This window comes from Rattus rattus, chromosome 9, assembly GCF_011064425.1.
Source record: "Rattus rattus isolate New Zealand chromosome 9, Rrattus_CSIRO_v1, whole genome shotgun sequence".
NCBI lineage: Eukaryota > Metazoa > Chordata > Mammalia > Rodentia > Muridae > Rattus > Rattus rattus.
In genome coordinates, this window is record NC_046162.1 from 66,518,454 (window position 1) to 66,537,247 (window position 18,794).

The 18,794-nt window shown below is 50.5% G+C and overlaps 1 long non-coding RNA gene across 1 annotated transcript in view; it reads left to right on the forward strand.

The window, feature by feature from the left end:
- Positions 1-10,646: 10,646 nt before the first annotated feature.
- LOC116909589 overlaps positions 10,647-18,794 on the forward strand; it is a 33,361-nt gene continuing 25,213 nt past the window's right edge. The window contains exon 1 of the long non-coding RNA XR_004389083.1: positions 10,647-10,886. This is a non-coding gene — a long non-coding RNA (uncharacterized LOC116909589). The remainder of the gene's footprint in view (positions 10,887-18,794) is intronic.

Consider the following 18,794-nt stretch of genomic DNA (forward strand, 5'->3'; position numbering starts at 1 on the left):
GAGCACACCTTATAGAGCCAAGCAGCACCATAAGCAGGCTTGGCAGCTGGAGGCCCGAGGCCCGGGACGTGGTACTTAAAACTCATCTTAACTCATCCTGAGGCTTATGCCTTTCATACCAAGAGCCCCAGGTCCCCAAAAGGGCCCAGTGAGGAGGAAGGAGGCTATTGTAGACGAGAGCATCTCAGAGAGGTTCAGACACATGATTAAGGTTGCACAGCTAACCATCAGAAGCACTGGGACTGGGAATCTTGGTGTCAGGCTTCAGAAGTACCTCCACAGTGCAAAATGGGTTCCCCTCTTCAGAGCCGCCCAACCTGGCCTTCTCTGCTCCTGTCCTCCCTGAAGCTCAGAGCTGGGCAGAGAGCTTTGGCTCTCTTCTTAGTTACGGCCTTGCCCTCACAGCCCATTCTACGTCTATCCTTTGCTGGTTCGGGTTCTTCCCCCTCTGCCTGCAGGGACCCAGTCTCCTCTCCGGCCTTCTGGCTTCCATCCGGCCCTCGGACTCCCTTCCTTTGCTCTGTGGCAGCCTGAGTTCCTCCCGAGGCACCCAACCCAAAGCCAGCCTGTTTGGCCTCTGGCCTCCCAGCCTGCTCTGGCTGTTGGCCGGACTCAATCAACTGATCTTCTACCGTCCACTGTCACTCACCTTGTCTCTACCCGGAGCACCCGCCCTCTTTGGTTGGCTTGGCAACCTCCTATGTGTCTATCACAACCCAGCCTCTGGGTTACCCATTCTCCACTTGTCTTCCCTTTTGTTACCTCCAGAATACAACCAACTGCCAGCCCCTTCTTTCTGGGCTCCGCACCCTCTAGGAAGGCTTTGCAGGCCCCTCTGCATTCTCAGTGGCCAGCCCTGTCTGCAGCAAAGCTATTTAGCGTAGAGCTGCTTTCCTCACCTGTCTATCCTTCTGTACCTTGCGGGGACCTAGCTCTCTGTCCATCTCTGGTTTATGAAGGCTGGCCACTGTCCCTTGGGTACAGCCCCTGGCTTCTGTGACCATCTCTCTTGTGGCCTGAGTGCTCCTACCCGCCTCTCCACTTCTTGCTTCACACGCTTGGCCACAGTGAGGCCGAACTTCAAGTGGAGGACTTGTTCTTTTTGAAGGGGTGAGTTCCAGCCAAGTTGGCTGGTGAGTGATTTCTGCAAAAGTGGAGTAATTGGAGGGATGTTGCCATGACAACTGAGCCTTTCCTGGAAACCATTGGTTGGGAGTCAGGAGATGGCCAGCTCAGGCTGCCCTTGGGCGCTTCAGGCCCTGGGGTCCTGCCAGGAGGAAATGGGGGTGCCGCCCAGTTCAGCTCTCTCTGCAACTTCCCCAGCTCGGGCCTCCTTCCTGTTGCCCTCTTGAGCACTCACTGAGCCTCAGAAATCATGTCCATAGCTGCTGGCTTGGCTCTTGGGCATTCCTGCTGTTCCCAGAACCTGCCACCTCTCCCTCTCAATCAGCAGAGAACTGCTTGGACCTAGGACTGGACAGTGCCTGTGTTGACTGACAGGTCAGGAGGGGCTTTCGTGGACGGACTGGCCCAGCTGCAGCGCCAGACTCTGATCACACACCCGAGCTCATGAGGGCCCCGGCACGCATGTCCTCTGAGGTGGGGGAAGAAGTATTCCTCACAGATGGTGTGAGGTCCCGTGCGTTCTGTGCACTGTTGGTGAAGCAAGGGTGGCCTAGTCTCCATTGCCCTATAAGACCTCTGTACTGTCACTCCCAGGAAGTCTCTTGTGACATGTGCACATTCATTCCCAGGAAACGCACTGGGAATTCTTTGCCTTCACCTTCCGTCTGTGCTGCCGGAGGTTGACAAGGGGCTGGCGTATCCTGGTCGTCCTGTACGTGGCTTTCTGGACAGCCGGATATCACCGCACGTGTCCGTCCGAGATTATAGACGGTTATTCCACAGTGGCGCTGTGAAAATTCCAATCAGGGTGTCTTCAGGGAGAGAGGCTCCATACATTCAGCGGGTGCCTGGCTGCGAGAGACGTGTGCACGCACCGTATGTTTGTGCTGCCTTTGATCAACTGCTGGCTGTCCTGTCTTGGGCATGAAAAGACAAATTCAAATCGGGTCGTTTCTGCCCTCCGGTGACGCAGGCAGAGGGTAGGGAGCGTGGATAAATAGTCTCTCACATGCAGTCCCTTGTAGCTTCAGTCAGCGGTATTGTTCTTTGTGGGTCGGCTGGCCCACTACCTTCTAGAGCTGCTTTCCTGGTCAGCAGGTGCATCTGGTGGCCATACTGGGGCCAGGAGCTGAGCTAGCCTCATCCTAATTTAGACAGGGGGCAGGCTGGGTGGTCTGGGATCTCAGCTGAGAAGACCCTCTCTGCTCCGTGTGAGACCTCTCAGCCTGCAGGATGGCCATGGGGCACATCAAGCTCCCTGCAGGTGTTATGTTTCTTCATACAGACACTTATCCTGAGCCCAGCTATGGGTGGGGTCATCTGTTCCCACACTATTGCTTCTGGGTAGGTCTTGATGTACCAATCAGGATTTCACAACCTCCAGGACTCAAGGGAGCTGACCTGCTGAGACTCTGGCATGGCCATGGCCACAGAGGATCATGCTGTCAACCTGTCTCTTCTGCTGTCTTTGATCTTTGTCATTGGTTGGGTCTATGTTTTTGTAGGCCAGAGGACGCCACACTGCAGGCACACCTTCAGAGAGTGTGGTGACATCATCGTCTTGTTACTTTCTGCCATTGCTCAAGTCAGGGTCGAGGTGACTCTTTGTGGTCTTTTGTCTTCTCCTTGACCCCCAGGACCATGTTTTCTTATCCAGCATGACACCAAGTGTGTCACTTACTGGCTGGTTTTTGTGTGTCCACTTGACACAAGCTGGAGTTATCACAGAGAAAGGAGCCTCCCTTGAGGAAAATGCCTCTATGAGACCCAAGCTGTAAGGCATTTTCTCAACTAGTGATCAAGGAGGGAGGACCCATTGTGGGTGGTGCTGTCCTGGATTCTTTAAGAGAGCAAGCTGAGCAAGCCAGGGGAAGCAAGCCAGTAAGTAACATCCCTCCATGGCCTCTGCATCAGCTCCTGCTTCCTGACCTGCTTGAGTTCTAGTTCTGACTTCCTTTGGTGATGAACAGCAGTGTGGAAGTGTGAGCTGAATAAACCCTTTCCTCCCCAACTTGCTTCTTGGTCCTGATGTTTTGTGCAGGAATAGAAACCCTGACTAAGACAGTCACTTAGACACAGAAAGGATGAACAATGCCTGGTGGACCATGCTGAGCCTGGAGATTTCACTGCTATTGTGATTGGGTCTCACTTGGTACTCAGCCTTTCTCCACTCCCATCACCCCCCCCACCTCCCACCTACCCTGTATGCTCATGGAAGCTGGGCAGGGCAATGCATGGGGAGGCTGTGAATCTGGGGAGCAGACACCTTGTGAGAAGGTGTTCATGGCTATCCAGCCTTGGCTGCAGCTGAAGCAAATTTCCCATGGAACCTCTGGAGGCCCCTCCTCATCTTATATGGGACACAGATCTAGCTCTAGTCTCCTCCTTCCTCACCTGTGTTATCCCTTCAGTAGCTGGAGGGTGAGAGGAGACCAGCAGGGTTCTGGGATGAAGCAAATATCCTAGTGACTTTCTAGGAGAGATACCATGACTGAGGCAAGAGTTTATTACGGGTGTACGGCTTCAGAGGGGTGAGTCCATGGCCACCACAGTGGGGAGCATGGTGGCACGCAGGCATGGTGCTGGGGCAGCAGCTGAGAGCTTACACGATCAAACAACAGCCAGGTGAGAGAGAGCCAACTAGCAATGGCTCGCCGAAACCTCAAAGCTCAGGCTGCAGAGATGGCTCAGTGGTTTAGAGAATGGACTACTCTTCTAGAGGTCCTGGGTTCAAATCCCAGCAAACACATGGTGGCTCTCAACCATCTGTAATGGGATCCGATGTACTCTTGTGGCATGTCAAAAGATAGTGACCCTGTATTCACATACATAAAATGAGTAAATAAATATTTAAAAAAAAAAAAAGTAGCCTCAAAGCTCATCCCCAGTTACACATCCTCTCCAACAAGGCCACACCTCCTAATCCTTTCCAAACAGTTCCACCAACTGGGCTGCTTCTACACTGCTGATTGGCTGATGATGGGGTACATCTGCCCGCCTTTCATTCTCACACCACGCTGAGGTGGTTGGTGATGCTGTTTGGATGCTCAGGAAGCTGAAGCTCGTCTCTTCACTGTCAGGAGATGCTGCCTTGTGGCCTATGTTTGTTCACTCTCACAGAGCCTGGATCTGTCCTGTAGCATCCAGCATCTGCTGGTGCCAAGCTGAAGAGAGCCAGGGCAACTGGTGAACATCTGGCCTTGATGCTCCAGTGAGTGGGCAGAGGTGGGTTATTAAAGACTCACAACACGGCTGACATCTACCTTCCCTGAGATGCCCAGAGGGCATGAAGTCTGTGTAGTGATGTGAGTGGCTTCTTTTTACGTGTTACGTGGATCCAAACACCTTTCCTTCTGCAGCTGGGTGCAAGCTCGCTCTCTGCTCATCCAGTGTGCTCTAACTTGACTCAAAGTAGCAGAAAGGCAGTACCATGTGCCCTTTCTTTTGCTGGTGTCAGGAGCGGAGTGTCTCACATGGTTGTCTTTTCAGCAACACTTGGGAATTTGCTGCAGGACAGAGAATTAGAGGGGACAGGTGCACAATCACCAGAACAGAGGCAAATTATTTGTATCTGATCCCAAGGGTGAGCTGGCTAGACAGGAAGAAGAAAGAGAAAGGGCCGATGGCTGGCTGGTCATGCTCCAGGGAGAGAGGTGACTCGGGGGACCTTGTGGCCAACAGAGGACACTGTAAGTGTTGTCCTGATGTGATCACTAATTCTGCTTTACCTGGCCAGGTCAGAATGTGGGCTCTTCCCTGGGGGATCCCCAATGCTCAAAACAAGTCCCATTCTTCCTGAGTCCTACCTAGTGAAATCAAGCTTCTTCAATATGGTACTGCAACCACCATGATCAACATCACCATCACCATCACCATCACCCCCAACATCATCTCAACCACAGCCATCACCACAGATATCATCACCACCTCCACCATCACCACCACCACCACTACCACCATTATTACCACGCTCTTTAGTTATCATTGTTATTGGCATCATCACGGACTTAAGCAGTTTACTCTCACCAGCATCACCATAATGACTGTCATTGTTATCTTCATGGTGGTCACCATCACTGTCCTCCTCCACTGGGATCTGCATGAGACCCTGACATCCTGCCTGCTCGATATATTACTTACTTTATTTTATTGTTTATTTTTCTTCATGGCATCCCTAGGAATAAACCACTACAAAAAATAATCCCCAAAGGGTTTGGTCCTCATCTCCAAAGATGAGTCATCCTGAAAGAGATGATGGTCTTAGATCCCTACCCAGATCCCCTTTCTTTTTTCCTTCCTTCCTTCCTTTCTTTTCCTTCCTTCCTTCCTTCCTTCTCCTTTCTTCCTTCTTCTCTCTCCTTCCTCTCTCCTCCTTTCTCTCTCTCTCTCTCTCTCTCTGTCTCTCTCTCTCTCTCTCTCTCTCTCTCTCTTTCAAAAAAACAACTCAACAAAATAAAATTCCAGTTTGTTGTTGGACGTTGTTTCACACTCCAAACAGCCTTCAAACAGAAGAAAACCCCTGCCGTTTCATAGACAAAGAAAAAAAGAAAAAAATGTTATTTTTGGGTTTTAGACGATCACACACAAACCAACCTCTTACAGTCCGGCTAGATGTGCAAAAAAGTTACTGGAAAGCTCAAAATAAGATTTTTTTTTGTAGCTTGTTTTTTAACATGCTTTTTTTTTTTTTTAATCTCTTTTTGAGATTAAAACGAGCTTGGTAATGCTACAAGAAAGGTAAGAACTAGGACAGAGAATGCTCTGAGGCTGGGGTAGAAGTTGTTGTCGTCATTAATAACTGACCTTAGCCGGGTATGGGAGGCACTTGGGAGGCAGAGGCAGGTGGATCTCTGTGAGTTCGAGGCCAGCCTGATCTACAGAGCGAGTTCCAGGATTGCCAGGGCTACAGAGAGAAACAATGTTTCAAAACAAACCAAACAAAAGCAAAAAAGGCCGACTTTTAGCAGGATTTACAAAAACACAAAATATAAATACAAATACAAAGAAAATTTCCTTTTAATCTACTTTAAAGAATAAAAACAGAGTTTTTCCCTTCCCTGGGTGGTAGTGTGAGTCACCTTGGGTGGTAGCACTGCCGGCTGTGGCTGGGGTAACTGACTTCTCCACATGAAGGAGGTCATTGAGTTTAGATGCTGAGACGCAAAGTGGAGGGTGGTCAGGTCACAGTGGCCTTGAGTTTAGCTTTGCTTGTGGCTGCCTGCTCACCTGTCTCTGGCTTCAACGTCATCTTTAGCCCCCTCCCTCTGGTGGCCTCAGTTTCCAGCCTTGTCCTCACCACCACCTTTCTCCCCTTCCACATCACTGTCTGCCTCCTGCACTCCATTCCCCCTTAGCATTCCCAGCAGGCACTGCTTCCTTCTTCTCCCTCAGGCGCTTGGTGGTGACCTCAGAGCTGGTGTCCATGTCACACATCCTGCATCGTGACCTCAGGAGAGCAATGGGTGGAAAATGTGGCCGCGTTCCTAAGTCAGAGGCCTTCTCTTCAACTCTCCCCACTTATTTTAAAGTAGAGTTTTGGGCTGGAGAGATGGCTCAGTGGTTAAGAGCACTGACTGCTCTTCCACAGGTCCTGAGTTCAAATCCCAGTTTGGTGGCTCACAACCATCTGTGTGGGATCAGATGCCCTCAGGTGTTTGAAGACAACTGGTGTACTCATATAAATAAGTGAATAAATCTTTTAAAAAAAATAAAGTAGAGTTTTTTTTTTTTTTTTTTTTTTTTTTATTATTATTAACTTGAGTATTTCTTATATACATTTCAATGTTATTCCTTTCCGGTTTCCGGGCAAACATCCCCTCCCCTAAAGTAGAGTTTTTATCACACATCGTGTGTGTGCACAGGCAAGAGTGTGTCTGTGCATCTGTGTGTCTGTGTGTCTGTGTATGCACAGGAATGTGTGTGCTCATACATATGTGGGCCGGAGAGCGATCTCGGGTGCCCTCTTCAGGGAAGCCCATCCACCTCCTTGACATTGGTCTGGAGCTCCCTGCGTTGGCCAGTCTGGCTGGTCTGAGAGCCCCTGGGACCCTCCCCGTCTTTGATCTCTCCAGTGCTGGGTTTCCACACACCCCCATGCACAAGCTTTTCATGTGGATGGGACTGTGGATCAAGCTCAGGTCCTTCTGACCACAGCGCAAGCACCTCTCGGCCTGAGTTATCTCCCCAGCCTTAAGATAGATTCTGTTGGAACCAACTCAGAGGTTTCTCTTGGGTCTTTCGTTGACTGGTGAAAATCAGGTCAAAATATCGGTAGACTCAGGAGTAGAGTCTACAAAAGGAGTAGAAGGCAGGGAGGGACTGGAGTGCACAGAGTCGGACACAGTCTCTGATCCTCCACAGTGTGCAGAAGGAGAGCCTGGTTGGGGTAAGGACACCCGGGCTCTGGTCCTTCACGCTCACTGTGTGACTTCAGCAAGACCAAGGCTGGATCCTTGGTCCATGAAGGTGAGCTTGAATGGAGGAGAAGGGCTGATGCATCAAGGCCTGCCCAGCAGCATCATGTAGCTCATCCCTGAATCCCTACATCCTGCACCCCTGTATCCCTGCACCCCTGCACCCCTGCATCTCTGCATCTGTGTTCTGCTGCTATAATGATGGTGCAGCGCAGCTCTGGTGTCTGCCAAAGTCTGAAACCTGGCAGGCAGGTGTCCCTTGGGGGATGTCCAGGAGAGGACCTTTCCTTGTTTCGTCCTGCTGTGGTGGTTGCTGTGTTCCTTGGCTGGTGACTGTATCCCTCCAGTTTCTACCTCTGTGTTCACAAGTCTGTCTGCCTGTGTCTCTCAAGGACCCTTGAGATGGCGTTTAGGGTTCACCAACTCCTCTCATCTTCTGCTCTGCAGAGCGACTGCACCCGCAGACTGCTTCCAAGCCAACCCTATTCCCAGGCTCTGGGAGGTAAGATGTGGGCACGCAGTGGTCTTGGAGGGAGGCTTTCAGTCCCCACTAGTCCTGGGAAAGGTTGAAACTTCTGATCCTGGTATCTGGGATCCTCCTTAGCTGGAGTCTTTGTTAGTTTAGACAGTATTTCCTGTAGCTAGCCTGGTCTCTAAGCTGCTGTGTAACTTCTTGTCCTCCTCTCTACACCTCCCTAGTGTTGTGATTACAGATGTGGGTCAGCACACCTGGTTTATGAGGTACTTCGGGACCTTGCACATGGTAGGCAAGCACGCTACCGACCTAGCTACCTCCCCCCAGGCCCTTAAGCATGGTGGGAAAAAAATTGAGATTTATTTTACTTCATTTCACTTTATTTCATGTGTATTGGTGTTTTCTTTATGCGTATGACCGCATGGCCTGTGTATATGCCTAGTGCCTTCGGAGACCCGAAGAAGGTGCCAGGCCCCTAGGAGCTGAGTTACATGTGGTCGAGAGCTCCTGTGTAGGTGCTGGGAACGGAACCTGGGTCCTCTTCAAGAACAAGCGCTCTTAATGGCTCAATCATTTCGCCAGCCCCTCAGCCTAACTAACCCTTGATTCCCACTTCAACTTCGTTCTACTGTCAGCTAGAGCACGAATCTGATAGAAGCCGTCGTCGTCTGTGCTGCCCCAGTTGACCATCATTTCAAGGAGACGTCTAGAGGGGAGTTATCGAAGAGAAGCCATGGCTGAGATGGTACGGACACCCTTGTGAACCTCTTCTTCCTCTGGCCTGCAGGGCAGCTGATCCAGTGCCCCTAGGCCTTGGCTTCCTCTTGTAATCATTTCACAATGCATTCAGTGAGCTGAGCTCTGTGTATATGAAGACAGGTGGGCATGTGCCGTCCCCTCCCTCCCTCCCTCTGTCCATCCCTCCCTCTGTTCCCCCTCTCCTTTCCTCCCTCCTCTCATCCCCTTCCCCTCCCTCCCTGCCTTCCCTGCCTTCCTTCTCCCAGCCTTCCTCCCTACCTCCATCCCTCTGCCCTTCCCTCCCTCCGTCTCTCCTTCCCTCCCTCCCTCCCTGCCACTTTTGCAGGGCTGTAGTAAAGGAAGTGGAAGGGAATGTACTCTGGAAATGCGAACACTCGATCCAAGCCAGACACACAGTCAGTCTCCTCCGTTGGGATTTGGCCCCCTGGATGATGAAATGCCCCTCCCGCCGCAAGATGTCTCCTTAGATGACCTTGGTGTTCCCAATGCTAATTCCTCAGCCTTCTCTGCTTCTGGAAAGGTTCCATGTTTCCCAGAGCCTTGCCCTATCAGCTCCCAGCTGTTCTCCCTCCCTGGACTGCTTTGGCGCTCTTAGGGTGCCGGGAGGACACCTTGAATCCCCCAGCACTTGCTCAAGGGAACAAGCTTCTTGTGAGTCGTCCCTTCATAGATGTCAGGGATGCCTGGGCTGAGAGAGGACTTCAAATCCAAGCCAGACCCTCCAGGCGCCCTTTACCGGGGACAGGAGGCCTCTAAGGATGACCCCTAAACCATAAGTTAAAAATGCATATACTATCTCTGTCCATGGTGCCAGCATCTCTGGAGCCATGGCCTGCATCTCTGTAGGACAAGAGACAGGAGCCGAGGGCGGATCGTGAGGTCCTATCTAATTTGTCCCACAGTCAAGACGGGAGGCCCTGGTAGACATGGGGACCTGGGTTGGGTGGACAGTGACCTGTACTGTTCTGGTCCTCCTGTCCTGGCATCTGCCCAGAGCCTTGCTTTGGTCCATCCCTCACAAAGCCTTCCATCCAGCGCCCATGTTTACCCAATCCTTCTCTCATCTCCTTCACCCGCCAGCGTCTCACCACAGCCTCATAGCCACCGGTCGAGGGGGTGGGGTTGTCTTTCATTTTTATTCTAAGCCCGAGAACTGCTTTATTAGCACTTAAGAGAAAACATAGGGCAGGCAACAATCCTAGCAGCCACCAGGAACTAAGAGAAAAAGTTGGGTCTTCTAAGTTAGACATAGCTATTGAGAAAGGGAAAAGCAGTTTCTGGAGAGATGGCTCAGTGGTTAAGGGCACTGGCTGCTCTTGCAGCTGACCTAAGCCCAGCTCCTAGAACCTACATAGTGACTCACAGCCTTCCATTGCTCCAGGTCCAGGGGATCTAACTAACGCCTTCTTCTGACCTCTTTGGGCACCAGGCCCTCACACAGTGCACATACATGCAAACACAGATTTTTAAAAGCAGAGGACGAGGAAACACTCTGAACAAGGAAAGCAGGCTAGTGAGCGGAGGAGGAAACCCAAAAGCAGAATGTTTAAAATGTTTAAATTTTTTAGTCATTTATTCATTTATCTATTTATTTAGGCCAAGTCCTAACTGCAGTCCCCTGAACCTATGCACCCTTGTTTTGCCTCACCCATCTCTCTCTGGAGCCACCTGGTGCCTTCGCCAGCCTCTGTGATGGAAACCGGTGAGACCTTCTCAGCTGTCCCTGGCTGGGATGCTAGATAGGCGCTGGCCTGGCCCTTCTGGCTGGCTCTGAGGTTCCTCCCTCCCTCCCTCCCTATTTAGCCTTCTGTTGCACACTCATACCCAGCCTGCTGTTCTGGGACCAGGCCATCCTCCAACCCTGGCTGCTCTGTTTCACCTCCCCCTCCCTCTCTGGTGTCACCCAGGACTGGCTGGCTTGCTCCGTGGCTGCCTACTCTGCAGACAAGTCCCCATGTATCACCTTGGGACAGGAGACAGAAAATCTCTTTACACCCGCAGGGGTGAATTAGCTGCCTATGAAGCTCTGCTTGGCAGGGTGCGTGTAATCTCTGAATCAAAGCATGAGAGAGCGAGCAGGGGACTTCGCTTGTAGCAGAGCGCTCTGGCCCAGTGTATGTGAGTCTCTGAGTTCAATGCTCAATACTGGAAGGAAAGGGTGGGGAGGGCTGGGCTGCAGAGCTTTTAAAAATATGTGTACTTCATTTTCATTCATGTATGTGTATATATGTATGTGTGTATGTGTATATATGCGTGTGAATTATGTGTGTGCATATATGTATACATGTATATATGTACATGAATGTATGTGTATATGTGCATGTGTGTATATGTGTATGCGTGTATATGTATGTGTATATATGTATACATGTATATGTGTATATATGTGTGTATGTCTACGAGTGTATAAGTATGTGTGTTTTATATGTATATTTGTATATGTGTATGTATGTGTGTATATATGTTATGTGTGTATGAGTATATATGTGTGTATATGTGTAAGTATGTATGTGTATATATGTATGTGTGTATGAGTATATGTGTATATATGTACCTATGTATACATGCACATGTGTATATATGTGCATATGTATATATGTATATTTGTGTATGCATGTATGTGTGTATGTGTATGTTTATATGCGTATTATATATGTGTATGTTCATATACATATTTGTGTATGTATGTGTGTATGTATATGTGTGTATGTTTATATACATATTTGTGTATGTATGTGTGTATGTATATATGTGTATGTTCATATGCACATTTGTGTATTATGTATGTGTGTATATGTACATATGTATACATGCATGTGTGTATATATGTATGTGTATATGTATATATGTGTGTTTATATGCATATTTGTGTATGTATGTGTGTATGTATATATGTGTATGTTCATATGCACATGTGTGTATTATGTATGTGTGTATGTGTGTGCCTGTGCATTGAGTATAGATGCTCATGGCATCCAGAAGGTGGTGGCAGAGTTCCTGGAGCAGAAGTTACAGGCAGTTGTGAGCCACTTTAAGTGGGTTCTGGGAATGGAACTCAGGTCCTGGGTAAGAACAAGGCATGCTCCTAACCACTGAGCCACTGGGCCATGGGAGCCATGAGGCTCTATCCTTATATCTGAGGCTTCTCGAGAGTTCATGATATAGGCTTTTGACTAATAGGGTCTCTCCAGTTACTGAGCTGGAGCTCATTGATTAGCTAGACTGGCTGGCCACCAGTGAGCTGCAAGGATCCTCCTGAGACTGGAGGTTGTGGACTGACACACCCTGCCTAGGCTTTTATCTGAGAACTCAGACCCTCTCGCATGCAAGGCAGGCTCTCTACACAGCGAGCCATTTATTTCCCTGGTATTATGGGAGTGTCTTTTATCCAGAGGGTGAGGTCATGCTAGGGTTCCCTGCACCTCACTGACATGGGCACCAGGCAGAGGCATTGCTCTGGAGATCTCTGATGCCACAGAAGGCATTGGGGCAGCAGGGTCTGGAGCCATGGGTCAGGCAGAGGATTAGAACCCTCAGAGAGCAGGCTGTTTTGTGTCTGTCTCTCTGTCTCTCACACTGACCAGTGACCCCAACTTTTCTTCCCCCTCAGCCTCCTACTCTGTATTGCCTGGCTCTTTAAAACCTTGATGCTGGGCCTCCATTATGGAAAGTGCTGTTTATGTCCAGGGCGCCTTGAAAAGGCAGCTAAAGTCTCCCTGGCTGCCGTCCTCTCCACTTGTTGCCCTGGCAACCGGAGGCAGGGAAAACAGGACCTGTCAAATGGAAAATGTCAGTTACAAGCAGATCTAGAGAGCAGGAAGCAGAGTGGGGAGGGGAGAGGAGAGAGAGCTAGGCTAAGTCTCTTGCCCACCCTGGCTGTGCCCTTGCCCCCAGGGAGGCTGCTTTGTGAAGGTGAGGGGCTGCTCCCCTAGTGGAGGGAAGGTGGGGAGAGGAGACACACCTACCTACGGAGATTGGAGGTAGCTGCTGCCGGTCACATTGTTTTAGAGGTGATCTGGGCTGCAGGTTAGGAAGGCTCAGGAGTACATTTGAGACATCCGATTAGCTGAGGCTTTGCAGCTCAGGGTCTGGGCAGCAGTAGGGGAGGGGTGGGGAGAATAGATACCAAGTCTCCTGACTGGTCCCGGCTCCCTTGCAGTCTGTGCCTGCCTGTCCCTTTCTCTGCTTTCTACTGATGGATCCACTGTCGCAAAGAGGGGTCAGGTCACCCTCTAAAGTGGTGAGGAAGATGTTTCAGAGGAGCACTGACAGTAAAGCAGAATGGACATCCTCAGGACACAGGGAGGAGGAAACAAAGGAGGGTCGCTGTTGTGGAAGAGGGCGAAGCTATCAGTTCTGGAGGAAGTGAGATGCAGGTGCAGGGAGGGGGCTCTCTGAGAGAAGTGTGGGCATGAGCATGTGTGAGTGAGCATGTGTGTGTGTGTGTGTGTGTGTGTGAGAGAGAGAGAGAGAGAGAGTTGTGTACGTGTGTGCCTGGGTGTGTTGGGTTTTCTCTTTCCTCTCTTGTTATTCTCAGGAATTTCTCAAGCACCCCAGGCTCCAGATACCATAAAGGGATAAATCAACCCCAGTGGACAAGGGGGAGCATGAGACTGAGAGAGGCCGCTGTCCACAGTCAATGACCCACACTGTGTGCTTGACGTACCATCCAGATGGAGATTATTTAAAACAGCATCCCCGTGTGCATGCATGTGCATGCATGTGCATCGTGTGTAGCCGTGTGGCTCCAAATGAGGGGGAGCCAGAGCTGGGTGCTGAGTAAAGAGGGGGAAGGATCGCCACCAGACACCAGGCTGGGTTATTTTGAGGCCCCAGGTACAAAACAAGAAAGGCATCTGAAGGTGGGGATAGGAGAGGGTGAGCCTGGTTCGAGGACTTTATTTTTTAAAACTTGAGTACAATTTAATTAATGTGTTGTGTATGTATGTATGTATGTATGTATGTATGTATGTATGTATGTGGTCACACAGGTGCCTGGGCATGTGTGGAGGTCAAAGGACAATTTGTGGGAGTCGATTTTCTCCTCCCACCATGTGGATCCCACAGATGAGACTCAGGGACGCCAGGTTTGGTTTCAAGTGCCTTTTATCCACGTTGCTGGCCCATTAAGGGTTTTCTAATCCCAGGATCTTCTGCAGCTGGGCTGCGAGGGCCTGAAAAGGTGACCTCCAGTTTCCTGCTTGTGCATGGTGTTTGTGTTGGGTGGGGGGCTTGGCTGTCACCCGTGAAGCTGCCTTGGTTACAGAGGCATCGGTTAGAGGAATCCACAGACTCTGCCCTTCTGGTATAAGGTGGATACAGAGCCCTCAAGTCCTGTCTGGGTCAAAGTTCAAGGGCATCTCTTACCTCCTGTTCCCAGAAGAATCTCAGAAGTAAACGTGTGGCTCAGTGGGAAGAACACTTGCTTCGCCCCCACGAAGCCCTGGGTTTGTTCCCTGGCACCGTGTGAACTGGGTGTGCCGGCGGCAGCCTGTCACCCCAGCACTCACAGGAGGTCGAAACAGGAGGATCCTCAGTCAGGGGTCATCCTCAGCTACATAGGGGGTTGAGGACAGCCTGGGATACATGAGACCCTACATTAAAAAAAAAAAAAAGGGGTTGGGGATTTAGCTCAGTGGTAGGCGCTTGCCTATGCAGCGCAAGGCCCCTAGGTTCGGTCCCCAGCTCCGAAAAAAATAGAAAAGATTAAAAAAAAAAAAAAAAAAAAAAACGAAAAATGAAAAAAGACAGGGACTGGAGAGTTAGTGGTCATGTAGAGGACCAGGTTCGATTCCCAGCATCCATGACTCACACCATCTGTAATTAGTTCTAGGAGATCCAATAGCCTTTTCTAGTCTGGGAAAGCACAGGGCACACACAGGGTGGGTGCATAAACACACGTGCACGTAAAACAGCCATATACATAAAATAATAAGAAGGCAGCTTAACACCCACTGTAGCTTTGGCCTAAGCTTCCTTGCATGGATGGGAGGTTTATGGTTGCAGTGGCTTTGGGAATATGCAAGAACTGGCAGAACGCAGTTCCCTTTCCTGGGCTCTGGTTACCCACTATGACCATCTCTGGGGCCGAAGGGATCCTTCCAGGATCCCCAGCGCATTGCCGGTCTAGAACTGAAGGAGAGGGTGGCCCAGGGGGCTCTGTCTGAGGGAGCCTGGTCCTCAGGGTCTCAACAAGGATGCCCGGTTATAGCCCCTCCCCCGGCATCGCCCCTCCCCCCACAGCCCCTCCCCCACAGTTCCTCCCCTGGCATCGCCCCCTCCCCACCCTCCCCCCCCCCCACAGTCCCCCCATCCCTCCCTCCCCCTCCCCCCCACAGCCCCTCCCCACAGCCCCTCCCCCCCCCTGGTATCGCCCTCCCCCACATTTGCCCCCCCCATCCCAGCTCACTCACAGACCATATGGACCCACTTGTCAGGCTGGGACACCCACAGATGATGACACGCTTTATCTTGATTGACAGTTACCGTCCCTAGAAATTCAGGAACAGCCTGGCTACGGTTATGTCTTGTTCAGTAAAACGAGGGGATAAAACAAGGGAGTCATTACTTTATGGGTATGGTCTCCGGCAGTTGTCTGCGGAGGGACGCTTCGTTCCCACAGCTCCCACGGTTTATTATTTTATTAAGAGTTAACCCTCGATTATCCGCGTGTGAGCCTGCGAGATGATCTTATTCCCACAGCTGTTTGATATTATTATTATTTTATTAGTAGCAGTTTGGCTTCCCCACACCGGGGCTCCACAGAGGGCCTGAAATGGAGTCTGACTGCTCACGTGGGTCTTCGCTGGCCTTTCCGAATTATGGCGGTAAACATTTATAATCCCAGGGTTGATTCTTCCTTCTAGGGCAGGGTGGGAGCCGTGCTTTTTAATTGTGCTAAAACATGCGTGACGTAGAATTTCCTGATTTTTGTTAATTTTCAGTGTGTGTGCAAGAGAGAGAGGGGAGAGGGAGGAGGAGAGGGAGAGAGGGAGAGGGAGAGGGAGAGAGTGAGCTGACATGTTTTGGGAGTCGTTTCTCTCCTCCACCTGGGGTTTGAACTCATGTCCACATGCTTGGCAGCAAGCTCCTTTACCTGTTGAGCCCTCTCTTCAGCTCCCTCCTTTTCTGTTCGGTTTGCACAGCTGCGGTGTTCCACATTCCCACCTGCAGTGCTCTCGGACCCTCTTCCCCAGTCTTTACCAGTCCCTGTCAGTCTCCATTCTCTCCCAGAAGACTGTGCGTGGCAAGAGCGCCATTTTCTATGTTGACCTTTAACCCTTTACCTTTTATTAGTCGTATTTCTGTTTGTTGTTTGTTTTTATTTTTGGAAACAAGGTCTCATTCAGCCCAGGCTAGCCTCATGTAGCTGAGGATGGCTTTGAACTTCCGATTCTCTTGCCTTACCTCTAGGATTACAAACATGCACCATGCACCACCACGGGCATTGAGATTTTTGCCTAGTTTTTGATCCAGGGTGCTGCCAAGAGGATGCTGCCAATCATGTGGCACTGGACTGAGACAGGAATAAGGGTTGACTAACAGAAAGACCTCTATCTATGTGTGTGTGTGTGTGTGTGTGTGTGTTTGTGTGTATTTGTATGTGTATGTGTGTTTTCGGGCATGTATGTGTGTGTGTGTGTTTGTGTGTATTTGTGTGTGTATGTGTGTGTATGTGCATGTGTATGTGTGTATGTGTGTGTGTGTATATCTGTGTGTGTATGTGTATGTGTATGCATATGTATGTATGTCTGTGTGTGTATGTATGTATGTGTATGTATGTCTGTGTATATGTGTATGTCTGTCTGTATGTGTATGCATATGTATGTATGTGTATGTGTGTTTATGTATGTGTATGTGTATATGTATGTATATGTATATGATGTATATGTATATATGTATATATATCACCCCTCTGTCCTTTGAAACGGAGAGCTTTGTGGGGAGCTCCCAGGGGCAGGATTGCTTGGCAGAGAAGCAGGACAGCAGTGATTTAGAAAGTCTCTGGGGCACAGGGGATGCGTTGGCGCTCGAAGCCCCATCTACTGTCACCCATAGGCCTTTGCAGAGAATCCTTATTGAGCTTCGCTATGCAAAATGCATTTTTTCCGAGGCTGAATTGCAGACAAACAGGCATCTCCTCCGGGCGTCCCCGTTTGGATGGGGGAGTAGGGAGGATTGCGGGCGCAGCAATGCTGGTCTGGAAGCGAAAAATAGCTTTAGATTATCTACAAAGTGCTTCTCCCACCGTGGATAATGGAGAGGTAGACAGGCCTATTTAGAGCCACCCTCTCCGAGACAATCCCGGGAGGGGGAGGAGGAAGGAGGGGTAGAGATGGGAGTGGCATGTCACTGAGCCAGGCCTGGACAGAGGAGGGGCTCAGTGCGGTCCTCAGCACCTGCTTCTACACACAGAGGTTGGAAGGGACCCCCATCAGTGTCACACTCCCACCTCCTTTGGTCCCCAGAAGGCCCCAGGACTCAGATCACCATTGGCCAAGACAGCGTTCATCTGGCCAAGCATCCAAGTCCAAGTGTAGCCAACAATGCCCTTCTTTCGACCCCATTTTCAGTGCTGGTCGTTCTGTGAGGAGGGCGCTAAAAAAGAAGCCGCAGAGGTGACAGGAAAAGGCACTGGGGGCTCGAGGGATCGATCAAGGGCACAGAGGGTCTTCAGCTCCAAAGCTCAAATTCTTCCTCTATCAGCCGGCCTCTCCCCACGGAGACCCGCCCTCTGCCCTCCCACCCACCAACTGCACAGGAGGGGAAGGGCCTTGAGCCTTCGGATCAAGCCTGGGATGGCCTCATCCTTTGTGAGGTGGATAAACTGGTTGTCTGAATCGGTCCTCCTCCACAGATGTCAGGGTCCACGTCCCCTACCCTGGTCCCGAATCAGAACTGGCTAGGATTTTTCCACTGGTGGTCATACTCTCTCAGTCTCTCTAAAGAAGAGTGTTCACGGGCAGGTATTGTGCTGGAGACTAGGAAACTGCAGGAAGGGAAGGGCAGGGGGCAGAGCTGGGCAGAGCTGGTCAGAGCTGGAGGGGATGAGTCATGCTGGCAGCAGACACAAGTGCATGGAAAGTACCTGGAATTGTGCCTGTTTATGATGCTCCTTCCCAGAGGCTACCTCCTCCCCTCCTCCTCCCCCTCTTCCTCCTTCTCCCTCTTCCTCCTCTTCATCCTCCTCCTATTCTTCTACCCTCCTCCCTCTCCCCATTTTTCTACCCTCCTCCTTCTCCCCCTCCTCTTCCCCACTTCTTTCTTTTTTTTTTTTTTTTTTTTTTCCAGAGCTGGGGACCGAACCCAGGGCCTTGCCTTCCTAGGCAAGCGCTCTACCACTGAGCTAAATCCCCAACCCCACTTCTTTCTTTTTTGAGGCAGGGTCTCTACCCTAAACTTTACTATGTAATCAAAGACGACTTAGAACTTCTGATCCTTCTACTTGTACCTCCTGGGATTCCAGGGTTCTGGGATTACAGGGATGAGCTACCAGGATGCTGGGAATGGAGCCCAGGGCCTCATGCATAGTAGGCCAGCACTTTGGCTCCCCCAGCTTGCTCAGGACAGGTTGTGTTATCATGAGCTAAGACCCAAGGAATGAAGGATGCAGGCTCCCTGGGTCCCCTCTGGGTCTTCTGAGATGTCCAAGGCCACACGAGGCCCTGGTGTCTCCAGGTTGGGGGAGGGGGGCAGTGTTCTCTTGCTGGTTTGTACCTCGGGGGTTGAATTAGTCTTCCCTCTTTTCCCAAGCTACTCACAAACCCTCTTCACAGCTGCCACCCACTCCGTCATAGGCACCCATCAAGGAGCCAGCCAAGCCCGTAAATTATTGTACAAACCACTCCAAACAATAACCACAGTTTTACTTACTGAACCATTAAATATACGTACTTAAATTAGACCTAAGCAGATACCGCGTGGGGATGTCTTGGGGCCAGCCAAACAATGAGTCTTGGGGGTGGGGGGGAAACATGTCACCTTGTGTTTGCCCACCTCTCCCATGAAATTAATGAGGTGCC